The sequence below is a fragment of the Lipotes vexillifer genome, unplaced genomic scaffold (assembly GCF_000442215.2).
Source record: "Lipotes vexillifer unplaced genomic scaffold, Lipotes_vexillifer_v1.1 scaffold213, whole genome shotgun sequence".
Classification (NCBI taxonomy): Eukaryota; Metazoa; Chordata; class Mammalia; order Artiodactyla; family Lipotidae; genus Lipotes; species Lipotes vexillifer.
This window is the reverse complement of record NW_006780610.1, coordinates 5,028,915-5,043,166: the sequence shown is the minus strand read 5'-3', so window position 1 is coordinate 5,043,166 and position 14,252 is coordinate 5,028,915. Positions and strand designations below refer to the sequence as shown.

Genomic DNA, 14,252 nt, shown 5'->3' with positions numbered 1-14,252 from the left:
CTTTTTTTTTTTTTTTTTTTTTTAAGTTGTGGTATGTGAGAACTTTAGTTGCGGCTTGTGGGATCTAGTTCCCTGACCAGGGATCGAAGCTGGGCCCCCTGCATTGGGAGCATGGAGCGTTAGCCACTGGACCACCAGGGAAGCCCCGAATTCAGGTTCTTGACACCCAGGATGGCCCAAATCAGGCAAGGAGAAAGCAGCAAGTGACTAAAGAAGGGCTGGCTTAGTCTGAGAGCACCTTCGTGTCCTACACATGTGCCTCTCTGCTCCACGGCGTCCTCACCCAGAGGAGAGGGACAGTGTTGTACCTGCCCAGGGTTCCCTGAGGACTGCAGGGAGCCAGCGTGTGGGAGGCACTAGGTAAATGTTACGTTTCCTTCCTTCCACCTCAGATTTCCAGAGCGACAGACGGGAAAGCCTGGGCCAGGGCCAGGTTCATGTGATTCTCCTTCTTTATATGGTTTTTAACAGCAAAAGTCACTACAATCATCCTGTGAGAAAGGTAATTTGGATTGGGGCCAGCAAACTGCCTTTCTTTAACTGCCTCTATCAAAAATGAAATGCAATTAAAATTCACAGGCTTGCGAATGAACAATACAGTTCACTTTCTGCAGTTTTACTGAATGCTGCTGGCTGTGGCTGCTTGGTGGGCAAGATTACAGAGGCAGACAGCAGGCTTTGCCATCAGAGTGGCCCTCAGTGGGCCGTTCAGACCGGTGGACCCACACGAGGGCCTCACCTGCTCCGAGTTGCTGAGGCCAGCCACGAGCCACCCCTGACACATACTCTGCTCAGGAGTGGGTGAGAGCATGCTTGCCTGTGTCTCTCCAGAGGGTGAGCTCCTGGGGGCAGGGTCTGGGGCCTTGACCGCTTCAGAATCCCCTGCACAAGCCCCACAGGTGTGCAGAAGACAAGGTGAAACCACAGCCAGCAAAACAGAAGAAAATGCATTTGCCCCGGGCCCAGCACATCTAGTTCTAGGGATTTATCCTCCAGGTTCACTCACACAAGTTCACCAAGATGAATGTGCTCAACAAGGGTCCCTGGAGAGCCCTGGGTAGCAGGAAAAAACACAAAGACAAAACCACAAATATCAAAACGCACACACATCTCCCCCCGACAGGAAACAATCTAAATGTCCGCCAAGAGAGGACTGGTTCATTCCATCATGGTACGTCCAGACAGGGGAATACTATGCAGCCTTTAAGACTAGGCCCACACCTGCTGGTAGATGAAGATGTCTAGGATACGTTACACTAAAAAAAGCAAACTGCAGGGGACTTCCCTGGTGGCACAGTAGTTAAGAAACCGGCTGCCAATGCAGGGGACACGGGTTCGAGCCCTGGTCCGGGAAGATCCCACACACCGCAGAGCACCTGAGCCCGTGCACCACAACTACTGACCCTGTGCTCTAGAGCCCACAAGCCAAAACCACCACTGAGCCCACGTGCTACAACTACTAAAGCCCGAGCTCCTAGAGCCCGTGGTCCACAAGAGAAGCCACCACAATGAGAAGCCCATGCACTGCAATGAAGAGTAGCCCCCACTCGCTGCAACTAGAGAAAGTCTGCACGCAGCAATGAAGACCCAATGCAGCCATAAATAAATAAATAAATAAATAAATAAATAAATAAATTTATGAAAAAGCAAAAGCGAACTGCAGTACTATTTGTATAAGATGATCCCATTTGGGTAAAAAAAAAAAAAAAAAGATGATTATACACACCCTTGAATATGCATAGGAAATTTCTAGAAGAAACTTAACAGTGGATACCTCCGGGTAATAGAACTAGGGGCCCGAAGGAGATGGAGAGTTTTATTTTATATTCTTCTATATTGTTTACCTGTTTCATTGTAGGCTACTATAATAATTTTGAAAAATCTAAAAAAGTTTCTGAGCCCATTAGAATTATTAAGAGTGGTAATGGGATCAGGGGAGGCTGGTCTTAGGGAAGGCACACTTGAGGGAGTATGGCACGCGAATGCCCCGAACGTGTGGGCCTGCATGTTGATGCAAGGCTGCATCAGGAGAGTGGGGGACAGAAGGGACAAACCACCACTCCGGGTACACCGAAACTCTCTCAGGTAACTTGTAAACTTGCCTATAAGGAACTTCCTGTTCACCACCCGGTTTCTATAAAGGCTGGGAAGACCACCAAACCGTTCAAACTGGAGACCTGGAAGCTGGTTCATAACACCTCTTTCGGGACACTCAGGCCCACCAGCAAAGAGCTCACCTAGGCCTCACCGGAGCCAGCCCCTGGGTCCTGACTGCGGGCCAGGCACCAGGCCAAAGCTGCCACAGACGATAACACCTTGTGTTTAATCCTCATTACTACTTTGGAGGAAACTGGGTTTGGAGATAGGAAGTGATTTCTTCAAGGTCACTCAGCTAGCAAGTGGCAGAACTGGCTTCTGAAGCCAGGTCTGATCTGAGCCTTAAGTGCTGGGTGACATGGTTGAAGGTCTCCTTACCCACTACTCACAGGGCAGGAGGGGAAGGACTTGTCTCCAGGCAGTGGCAGTTTCCATTCTTCTAGGAAAAAAGAAGGGACTGCTTCAGCTTTGTCAGGGTCCCTTCCAGCTCTACGGCTTTATTCCATGTGGCTTGGGCTTCCTGCGGTCAGAGCCTGGCCAGGATGGGGGAATGGGATGGCATGGGCTCTAGGGTCACGCGAGTGTGGGCTGGAAACCCGGCTCTGCCCTTGCTGGCTGAGGGTTCCTTAACCCCTCAGTGTCTGACGGTTCTCTGTAAAACAGAGTCAAGCCCTCCTTCCTTAGATTGTGAGAAGGCCTCAATACATGTTGCAGAGTACTTACAAAGGACCTGGAAGGTGGTGGGGATCCTTCTTTTGTGGCCGGTTTCCTTCCTGTTCCTTCAGGAGGGACCACCTTGGGAGCGGAGTTGGAGAAGAACACAGCCATGGAAGTCACACAACATGGTAATGCCAGGGGCTCCATGTCTACTACAAAAAGGGGCAGGATTCCTGCTCTCCAAAGGTGGCAATGCCAGCAGTGGGGCTCCAAAAGCCCCACAGCATTTTGGGCTATGCCAGTCCCAAGGTCTCCCAAGAGGCTGAACCAAGCCTCTCCCTAGAGGCACCTGCTATCCCCTGGTCACACCTCAAACCAGCTCTGCCCTAAACCCAAAGACAGGTGCCAGGCACACCAGTTCTGCTCTTGCCAGTTCCCTCTAATGTCCAGGCTACTTTCTCTTCCTTCTGGACCCCTGGGTCACGGACTCCCTAAAGCCAAAAGGTCCTTGGTCTCTTTTGCCAAGCAGGTGATGGTCTGTAAACAGATGTAGAGGGGACAGCTCCATCCTAAATGACAAGAGCCCTTCTCAGTTTCTCTGGTGCTTTCCAACAACTAGATTTTCTTTGAAACCATCAGACCTGTAGACTGCTGGACTGTGTAAGCTCTAGGGAACCCCAACTCACACCAAGACAGACCGCCAAGAGCCAGAAAAGGGTGACCGCCACTGGGGTTCTCAGTGCCCCTTGGGAAGAGGGATGTCAACCCAAAAGTGTATCTTTGCTTTGCTGAGGGAAGATCAGGCTTCTCCAGTTCATTAAAAGGGGGCCAAGAAATTACTTTAAAAATAATGAACATGAAGGATACTCTTTGAAGCAGCAACTCCTCTTGGAATTTATCCTGCAGATACCTAAGGTGGGAAAAACTGCACATATGCGGATAGTCACTTCAGCTTTGTTTGGAGAGCAAAAAAGGCTGAAAATAACCTAAGTTCATCAGCAGAGAGTCTGTTGAATAAATTATACAAACAATGACACAATATTGCCAAAAATGACCCAGACGTGCATGAGACAAAGTGGAAACATCTCTAAGACAGTAAGTAAATCAAAGCAAGCAACACCATCCTTTCCCTTCTCGGATTTTGATTACAGATCCCGAGAGGAGACGCAGGGCTGCTATGGTCCCGGGGCCACCTTCAAGGCCACAGTCTCACCTGAGCAGGTGGAGGAGGAAGAAATGCCCTTGTCTCAGGCCACTTTCCCTTCTACCTTCTTTACACCACAAATGCAGGGACAAATCCTGCAAAAATCTCCCCAATTCCAAAGGGCCTGTTTGAAGCCCCCTCTACCAGCACATCCCTCTCTGCAGCCCAGTCTGATTCAGGCCTAGCTCTGCACTCCTGTAGAGCTCAGGGGGATAAGGGCACAAAGGCAGCTCCCTCTCACTTCCCTGATGGTTCTGAGTGAGTCCCAGGTGGCCTGGGGCAGACATCTCTCCTTCCAGAGAAGAGGGAGCAAGTTGGCTGACCCACAGCCTCTGGAGTAAATCCAACCTCAGGGTCTCTTTCTAGATAAGATCTCCCCAGGAGCACTGGGAACGGCCATCTCTCCCCTGAGGGCATGCTGCTGTCCAGGACCCATCACTTGCTGAATCAGTGTGGATGGCACCTGACTGAAGGGCTGCCCTTTAGGGCCGTCTGAGGGCTGTGGAAGTCACAGGAGTTGTGCAGGAGACTCAGCCACTTGAGTTTCTGGAATACTGAAGGAGTTCGCCTTCCTGGGCAAATCTGGGCAGAGGGAAGATGAAGGAAGCGAAGCTGCCCTTTCCCCAGGCGCTGGGCTGACGCAGGCAAAGCCAGAGACAAGCCTGGCCCGAAGCTGGACAGAGTGCCACCGACTTTGCAACTGACCCTCTCCCATGAGAGGGCTTACTGAATGCAGCTGGCGGATTTCACTGGCCATTATCTTCTGCCGTCTCTACATCTGCACTATCGTTCACTCTGTCAGCCAAATCGGGAAGCTCGAGGTCACCTGCCATCATTGCTCCTCCCTCAATCATCACTGCCAAACACTCCCGGAGTCCAGCTGATTTCCCCCAAAACAGCTCTGATCTATGCCCTTCCTCCGCATCCCAACTGCGTCTACCCTGATCCAGGCCCCCACCAGCCCTTACTTTGATTACTGCAAAAGCCTCCTACAGAGACTCCAGACTTCTTCTATCCCCAGTCCATCCCCCACCGCCAGCCAGAGGGCTCCTGGCAAGATGCAGGTCTAACGGTGTTTCCTCCCTTAAGCCAAGGCATCCCATCACCAACAGAATAAGAAGTTCAAGCATCTTAGCACTGATGCTTACCTCTCCAGCATGTCCTAAAGCCAGGTCCCTTCATGCCCTGTGCCAGAACCTCTTGTGGTTCCTACAATGTGCACACACACCAGCCTGCATCCATGCCCGTGCCTTGCTGCTCCCCTGCCTGGAGTGCCTCATGAACCCTCAGAAAGCTCTATTCATCCTTCAAGATTCAATTTTCATCAAGATCCAGCTCAGGTTCTAAGGGCTCTCCAAAGTTCTCCCCAGTCACCTCCCCATCCCCCAGGAGAATCACTCCTTCATCTCACTCCCACTACATGCTGCACAGACTCCTATGAGACACTCACCAAACTCTATGCAAATGTCAGTTGGTTAGAAGCCTGCCTGGTCCCCATTAGACCACAAGCTCTGCCAGGGCAGGGCGTGTCTCGCCATTCTCATTCTGCACCTGGCACCCAGCACATCCTCAGCCACGCTTGGGAGCTCATGTGTGTGGAACAGGGGTTCCAGATTTTAAGTCACCACACACATCAATGTGTGCTTTCTGATGGTACTAATTCAGATAACAGACTAGGGTCACTAACAGGGACACACATGGAACAAACTCTATAAATACTTTTTCTCCTAGTATACTTTAAAACATGATTTTTTTTTTTTTTCCTCAGCAGTCCTACTTCTATTTTAAAAAATGGTTCTTTTAAAGAGCTGAGCTGAATCATCTGCATGGCTCCCATACAGACTCGGTAAATTCCCCACAGATTTCTTTTTTGGAGAGAACACAATAAAATCCTGTGGTCTTGTGATCCCTCAGGACATTTCTGACAGCTCAACGGGACACAGTTTTAGTTGCCATTAACTGCTTCAACTAATTCTTAGAAGGCCTTTCCTGCAGCCTCTGCGACAGCAGCTAACATCTACCAAGCATTTCTAACTCAGTGTGTGCTAAATGCCCACCCTGCAACATCTTACCGAATCCTCACAACTGCCCTACAAGGGAAGGACTCTTACTGCCCATATTTTCCTCAGCTGAGAAAGCTGGGAACCGAAGAATAAGTAATCTCTACTGAACTGGCAGGGCTGGGATCTGAACTGAGATTCTGTCTGACAGCAGAACCAAATAGGCTCTTAACCACTACAATCTGCTGCCTTCCCAAAAGGCCAAATTAAAAGCCCCAGGGAGCAACTGACCTTACAACTGAGCTTCTGAGAGGACAGCCTCACCAGCCCAGCTGCTCGAGTGACCTGCAATCTCAGGAAGAGAGGGGCACATGTGCCAGGCACTTCTGGGGCAGGGAGAGCTGCCCAGGGCAATGCAGGGAGCTTGTCACCTGCAACGAGTTGCATGCAGTGCTGTCTCGGCAAAGATCCCCCACTCCACGCCATCTCTCTTCTCTCAGAGGCCTGCAGTAGCCTCTGAAGAGGTCTCCAGTGCTTTAATCTCTCCTCTCTTCTCCCTTCCCTCCTGCTGAGGCTCCAGAGAGAGCATTCTAAAACACAAGTCTAATCACGACACTCCTCTGCTTAAAACCTCTTCACTTGCTCCCCACTGCCCTTGGTACAAAGTCCCAAATTGTTAATGTGGCATTCCCTTGTCAACCTGTACTGCTTTACCTGGCACCAGGTCGCCTTTCATACCACCATACTGAACAATCTGAGGTTTCTGGAAAAACTCTGAGTTGACATGTCTAAGTGGAGTACCTTGCCCCTTTGTTCTCACCTGGCTGAGCCTTCCCATCCTTCTAGATGCAGCTCCAGCATCATCACTTCTTCCAAGCCTCCCCAAAACCTCCCCCCGCCCCGCCCAACTCAGGCTGAGCTAGAAGTTTCCTTCCCTGGGCTCCCACAGCCCTCTGTTCTTGCTGTTACTAGTTTTTCAAGACTACGTTTCAACTGTTCATTTACAGGTCAGTCTCCCTTAACCAGACTGTGAGCTCCTTGAAATAAGAATAAGCATAGCTAACATTTATTGAACTCTTATTACGTGGCAGACATGGTTCTATGTGTTTTACATGTGTTAACTTTTTAAATCTTCACAACAACTCTATGTTATCACCCCTGTTTTATAGCTGAGAACACTGAGGCACAGAGAGGTTAAACAATGTGCCCAAGGTCACACAGCTACAAAGCTGCAGAGCTAGAATCTGAACTCAGGAATTCTGGCTCCAAAGCCCACTCTTAACCTCTGTAATATAGGGTACTTGCCTCTCCAGGCAAGGACATTGCTGCTGTCACGTGGGGAATGAATGAATGAATGAATGAACGAACGAGGGCTATCTCGACACTGTCTAGATCTAAGGGACACACAACTGGCACAGCAGGGCCACCAAGCACTGGCCCAGCTCACAAGCACTGTTTACAAACAGGGGTTCTTTGGGCCTGACGATTACATATCCTGCTCTTCCTTATCTCATGCAAAGCTAAGCCAAGAGGGAAGGCGCCCAGCCCTGAGTGACTACCCTCTTCTTCACTGCTCTCAAAACCAAGCAAAGCCAACCGGTTTCCTCCAGTGACTTAATACAGAGCAAAGTCTATCTTGACAGCGAAGGCGGCTGTCATCTCTTCCTTCCGCCAACAAACGGGGAGCAAACCTAGGAAGCGGGGGTGGCAGAGTCGGGAATCCCGATGCCCCCATCTACTGGCTGGAAGGTGGTGCCAAGCGGCGTGGGAATGGGCGGGCCTGAGAGGGCACAGCAGGTGAAACAGTGACCATAGCAGCAGGCTCTCTCCTTGGAAAAGGCCGGCCAAACGCAGCACCGGCAAGCAGAGAGCTCTGACCCGCACCTGAACACCTCCCGGGATCCGAAAATTCCCCAGCAGCGATGGTGCCCGTGCCAACGGGTGAGGGCTCCTGGAGGAAGCCCGGGCTAGTCCTATCTGGGGACTCGTTTCAACTTTCATGTCCCTCTCGGGATCAGGAGGGCAGCGTGGAGAGGCAGAGGGTGTCTCTTGGGAAAAACCTGGCTGGTTCAAATCCGGCGCCTTCACTGACTGGCCGAGTGACTCCTGGCAAGGCTGGCAGTGCCACCTCCCAGGGCTGCGGCGGGACCGAGACTCCCCGCAAGCCACCGGGTACCCGGCGCGCAGGAGCCCCCGCCCCCGCCGCCCGAGAAGGGCAGACCACAGCGGAGGACGGCACAATCGCTGTTGCCATTTCTGTCGCAGCCGGACGGCCTCAGGCTGTCACCCCTGTCCCCGCGCTACAGCCGCTGAGGCCCGCCCCACCAACCCGCACCCCCGGCCCGGCTCCCCGCTCCCGGACCCCTGCCCTCACCTTCCCCCGGTGCTCAGCGCTGCTCGCCCATAGTCCGTAGCCCGGAGCCGGGGCTGCTCAGCGCTCCGTCCCGGGGGGCCGGGGCCGGTCCAGGGGCGTGGGAGCCGCTCACCGTCGCCTCCCGGCGCAGCTGCCCGAGCCTCCGCCGCCGCTACCGCCGCCTCCCTCCATGGCTGCGGCGCCGCCACCTGACAACGGAAGTGACGCACCGCCCCCTCCTCCCGGACGAGCCGCATCCCCGCCCCTTGCTCGTAGCTACAGCCCACGGCGCAGGGATTGGGGGCCATCTTGACAATGGGCGGAAGCCTTCAGGCAAGAGGCCAGAATACGATTGAGGATTGGTTCAGGGTAGGGTCCGAGCCGAAATCTTGGAAACGATTGGACACAGAGACCTTAGGGGGCGGTACTTACTGCTTAGCTATGTCTGCGGTGAGGTGGGGCCGGAGGCACCGCCCCCGCCCCTACTCCACTGAGCCTCGCGTGCCCTACCCTCGCCCTCCCGGGTCTGGAGATGTCTGCAGCAGTTGAAAGGTCGGCCAGTTGTAGTGTATTTCTCAGAAAAGTGGCTCCTCCTTGACCCCCATTTCTCTGTTTCTGGAGCTTTGTGCGGCGAGCGCTGCCGTGAGGCTCAATCAATGATAGGAATTCCTGTTATAGCCTTCACAATTCATTTCCCTCCGGGGCCCTCGCTTTTGTAGAAACCACGCTTCAGTCTGAAGATCCCTAGAGTCTCGACCAGGGAGGTTAACAGTGAAGAGTTCCTGTTAGCGATTCCAGCCACCTAACCTCAGCCCCTCCTGCTGCAGTTTCGGTCCCTTTCTCCTCCTCCTCCAGCAACCACGCCCTCCATGAATCAGCTTCTTGCACCAGCAGATGAGCCCTTTAAAGGGATTGCATCAGGCTGGTGACTCACTTGGGCCCTCTGAGAGCCTGGCTTCCCTCCGCTGGCATGCAGAAGCAGCTAGAAGGGCTCCGTGGTGCCGGCACCAGCCACCATGGACCCACTCCTTTGTCTCCCAGGTGTGAGCCAGGGTGCTTGCTGCATATGACTGTCTAACTCCCGGGTGTCTTTCCAGCTGTGTCATTCTGTATCCATGTGGGCACATGTGTCCAAGGCTGTGTGCACACTGCTGGATTTTCCTAGGGTGTGTGGCCAGGCATTTACGTGTATGCACGCATTTGTCATCTCCACACAGGCAGTGCCAGGACGTGAGAGTTGGTGTGAGTCTTGCTGCTTCCTCCTGTGTCCATCTCTTTGTCTCTGAATGCCTAGTGCACACTGAGCTGATGGGACTGAATAACAGTAGTAATAGAAACAGCTCCAGTATGATGTCACACACTGTGTTAAGCACTTTAGAGACATCCACGTTAAGGAGTCTGTTCACAGATGAAGCAGCTAGAGCTCTGAGAGGGGAGGTAAACTGTCCAAAGACACATAACAGCTAATAATGGCAGGGCTGTGATATGAACCAAGTCTGGCAGATTCCAAAAAGGCTGGATTTGAGTACTTGCTGTGTCCCTTACAAGCTGAGTGACTATGTGCAAGTTATCCCCATCTGTCAACATAGGGATAACACTTGGTGGGATCACTGTGAGGATCCAGTGAGTGTGGAAAGGGCTTTTCACGGGACCTGGCGAATAAGAGTGCTCATAGTTCTCTCAGTTACCGAGCTTCAATGCAGCGGGGGACAGAAAGTCAGGCACAAAGAAGCGCGGCCCAGCCCCCCAAGCTCCTCTCTCTGACAAAGTGAAAAGCCTAGGGATTCCGGAAGCCCTGACTGACAGGAATGAGTGTTGGGTTTTCCAGAGCTCTAATTATCAGCTAGATGAATCACTTAGAGCTGACACCACCATCCCCACCCTCAGGAGGCTCTCAGCCAATTCAAAATACAGAATTTTAACAAAGAGGAGGAGGAGGAAGAGAAAGAGAGGAGTAGGAGAGGTAATGAATAGAAAGGAAAGGTGCCAGCCAGAGGAAATGAAAAACTGTCACCAGGACACCAACAGGAGGAGACCGCTGCATCACACACGTGTGTGTGTGCGCACGCGCGTGCACACACACACACGGTGACATACTCTCCTGCCGGCTCTCCAACTCTGGGCATGCTGGCAGACAGTGCTGCCATAACAAAGTGACGCCTGTCACAACAGCATGAGATGGTTGCTTGAGGATGTACCAGCAGATCTGCCTATTACAGGAGAGGAGGAGACCTTCAACCCTGGGGAGCTTCCTCAGGCTTCTGGAACCCAGCGAACCCTTCCTACTGGCTGACTTCTGACTTCTCTTTGTGGCCAAGCCCCTAGACCCAAGGTATGGCAAGTTCCGAGTGCCAGGCCCACACCTGGAGGCTGGGTACCACCACTGTGAGCAGAGGCACCGCTTATCTTACCCGGTTACCAGCATCAGGAGGGCTGAGAGGCAGGATAGTGTAGTGCAGTAGTGAAGATCATCGAGTTTCAGGCATACAGACCTGAGTTCAAATCCCCACCCTCCTCTTCACTGGCTCTTCAACCTTGAGCAAGTCACCTCACCTCTCTGGGCCTGTTTGTTCATCTGTAAAATGGGGCTACTAATATAAACCTCCAGGGTTGTTGTAAGGATGAAATGAGATGATTCATTCATTCCACAAAGATTTATGGAGTGCCTGCTATGTGCAGAGCACTGAGCTGGATGCTAGAGATCCAGTGGGACCAAACAGACCACACTTCTGCCCTCCTGGAGCACATAGAGCCCCTGGCACAGGGCCTGGCACACAGTGAGATTCAACAAGCAGTAGCTACCTGTGATGACCATCTTGGCATGCTGCCATTACCTTAATCACAGGACGTGGCAGATGCCTCCACCTTCCACCTGAGGAAAGTGGGCCTCAGTTTCCTCAATTGTAAAATGACAGACTTGGATTGGATCAGTGATTCCCAACCTTCTCACCTTGAAAGCTTCTTTTAGTATTTTCCATCCACATGAGCCTCATGTCTGGTAAGATTTTGTCTCCCGTACAACCTGCATCAAGTCATTTTTTCCCTTTTATTCATTACAGCCTCGTATTAACAGCCATAAGAGCTTGTGGTCAAGAGGAGCAAGCCAGTGTGACCACCACGCAGTTGGTATAACTCCAGCCTGAAGCGGAGACCAAGCTCACTTGGGTAACCTTCACATACTATGTGCTGTTTCTCTGGGTCCCTCTGGAACACTGATAAGAACTCAAGGGACTCCTGCTGCCCTCAGGGGCCCTTCAGTTGGGGATGCCAGACTGGAACTCACTGAACTGGATGCTCTCCTGCAAGTCCCATCCAGCTGAGAGCTGGAGATGTCACATCGCTCGTGTGGCCCCCAAGGAGATCTGAACTTCAAGCCATAGGCCACCCAGCTCTCTTCAGAGCCCTGGGAGTCGTCTCCTCCCAAATGAGAGAGCATCCTGTACTCTTCTCTCCAAGGCCTGGAGGGGAGGGAGAGGAGGGGGCATGCCATCCCACCTGAGCACTCAGAATTCCGGGGGGCTCAGTCAGCAACTGGGATCCCCACATTGGTGTATGTGCGGGCTTGAACAAAGGCTGCAGCAATGAGCACAAAACCCAAACTCCGATGGGACGATGACATTTTGAAATATGTTTTTCATCTTTTCCTTGGTGTCCCTCCACCCTTCCCTTGTGCAGGTAGTTAGGATACTCTGCATACATTACGCCAGGAAACAAATGATACGACAGAATGCAGAGATCATTTTTTGCTTCCGAATTCCAAGAGGCTTGCCTTCAGGGAGGAACAGAAAGAATTATCTGTGCAGATCCAAATTTAGAAAACTGTAACAAGGGGGATCTGAGAGACTGAGACTTTAGGGGGTGGTCCCTGAGAATAGAGAAGCTTCTCCTCAGCCTCTGAGCTAGAGGGCATCAGGGCCCGGGGAGCAGGAAGAGTTGTGCTCCTTTCCTTGGTGGAGCACCAAGAAGTAATAAAACCCTCTGAAGAAACAGCTGTGCGCTGCACTGGGGCAAAACAGCGGGGCCTAACCCAAGACCCTAGGAATTTCCTGGGCCTGAGTGGCCTGGAAAAAGTAGAGTAAGAATCTGAATACCGAGAGGGGGATGGGTCAGGAAGGAGCAACTCAGCAGCATCCTGAGCAGGCTGAAGACAGAAAACCAGTACAAAACTAGCACGTCTCAGGGGATGCTAGTGTGACTGGACCAGACACCATCAGATCAGACTACCCTGCCCAGGCTTTGGCGTCTTCAAAGGAAGTGCCCTAGAATTCAACCAATTCTGAGCAAAGTGATGGGGAACTCTGAATTGACTGCAGTTAAGTTTCTGCCACTCTGGCTGAGTGAAGCCAAAGATGAATTCAGTTGAGTTAGAGAAAATTCAATTTATATTTCTTACACACCTGAAATTGGAACCAGCTATACTCCTTAACCACAAGGCCCTGTATCATTTGCCTCACCCCCTTCCCATTTCTCCTGCCTCCCTCCCCTCTGTCAACAGTCACAAGGGTATTCTGTTATTGCCCCCAATCCCCAAGCTTTCTCACCTCAGGACCTTGGCACTGGCGATTTCCTCTGCCTTCCCTTGCCTCTTTAAATGGTATGCTCCTTCTCAGTTTTTCTTTATTTCCCTTTCTTTCTTTCTTTTTCTTTCTCTTTTTATTAATTTTTATTAGAGTATAGTTGCTTTACAATGTTATGTTAGTTTCTGCTATATACCAAAGTCAATCAGCTATATGTATACATATATCCCCTTTTTTGGATTTCCTTCCCATTTAGGTCACCACAGAGCACTGAGTAGAGTTCCCTGTGCTATACAGTAGGTTCTCATTAGTTATCTATTTTATACACAGTAGTGTATATATGTCCGTCCCAATCTCCCAATTCATCCCACCCCCCCTTCTCAGTTTAACTTCTTTGGTCCATACTTTCTGAAAAAAAACCACCTGTTTTCTCTCAAAGGGCCCTGTTTCTTTCTTTCATGATGCCTATATGTTTACTTTTGTTAGTCTCCCCCTCCAGAACATCAGCTCCCTGAGAGCAGGACCTCTGTCTCTCTTGATGTTCCCTCAGTAGCTAGCACTGTGACTCAAATTACTTGTGGAATGAATGACCCGTGGCTTGCCATAGCTTGGCGGGCACTGAGCTCCCTCTACTCCTACACCTGGGCCCCTGCCAGCCTTTCCCAGCAATCCAGGACCAGATGCCAAGACCCATAACCTTGGGGCTTGAACACTTAGCTGTGTTCTACCCCAGGGACTCGGCATGAGTATGTCTCAGTGGACCCTGGTTCCCTCCCTCCCACCTGTCCTCCCAGTGCCTCGCCTCGGAACCATACAGACCTGCTGGCATCTGTGCACAACGCTTATGGAACATGTCCAGAGCCCCTCCGCCCAGCAACCCGTGCTAGCCCTGCCACTTTCACCCTGGCCTGGGGGCTCTTCCTTGCTCTGCTCCCGATGTAAAAGCACACCATTTAAAAGCCTCAGACCTAGACCTCTCCTCCATCCCTAGGCCAAACTCCCAGCATGAGACCTCTTCAAGTTTGGGGGCATCTGCAGACACGTGGGGAATGTCTGCAAGGGAGGCTGTGTGCGGACTTCCCTCCGGTTCATCATTTACCGGAAGGGGTGGCTCTCTCCCCACTGGCTTTGAGAACATGGACGTTTCCACAGTGAGGAACCCCTTTCTGTGCCTGTCCTCTGGTTTCTCTCACCAGCAGTCTTCTTCTTGTACTGCTCCCCTTAACTCTAGCTGTCAAAGGGGCCTGGAAACTCAGAGAAGTGGTTTTCTCCCTGCCAGGACCCAGTGTTCTCTCCGGAAGGCAAAGGGCAGAGTCTAAGTGACTTCCGGGGCCTCTGGGAAATGAAGTAAATACAACAGGCAGAAGATTCATGGTGGGTGGGTGGGTGTTGATAATGCAGATTCTCGGGTTCCAGGTTCTGTT

At 51.8% G+C, this 14,252-nt stretch overlaps 1 protein-coding gene across 1 annotated transcript in view; it reads right to left on the bottom strand.

Annotated features, from left to right (window-relative positions):
• The window catches only part of STK40 (serine/threonine kinase 40), a 36,395-nt gene extending 27,882 nt beyond the window's left edge, over positions 1-8,513 (bottom strand). Inside the window, exon 1 of the mRNA XM_007453816.1 lies at positions 8,333-8,513. The gene's annotated coding sequence lies outside the window, so the exon portion shown is untranslated. The remainder of the gene's footprint in view (positions 1-8,332) is intronic.
• Positions 8,514-14,252: the final 5,739 nt, after the last annotated feature.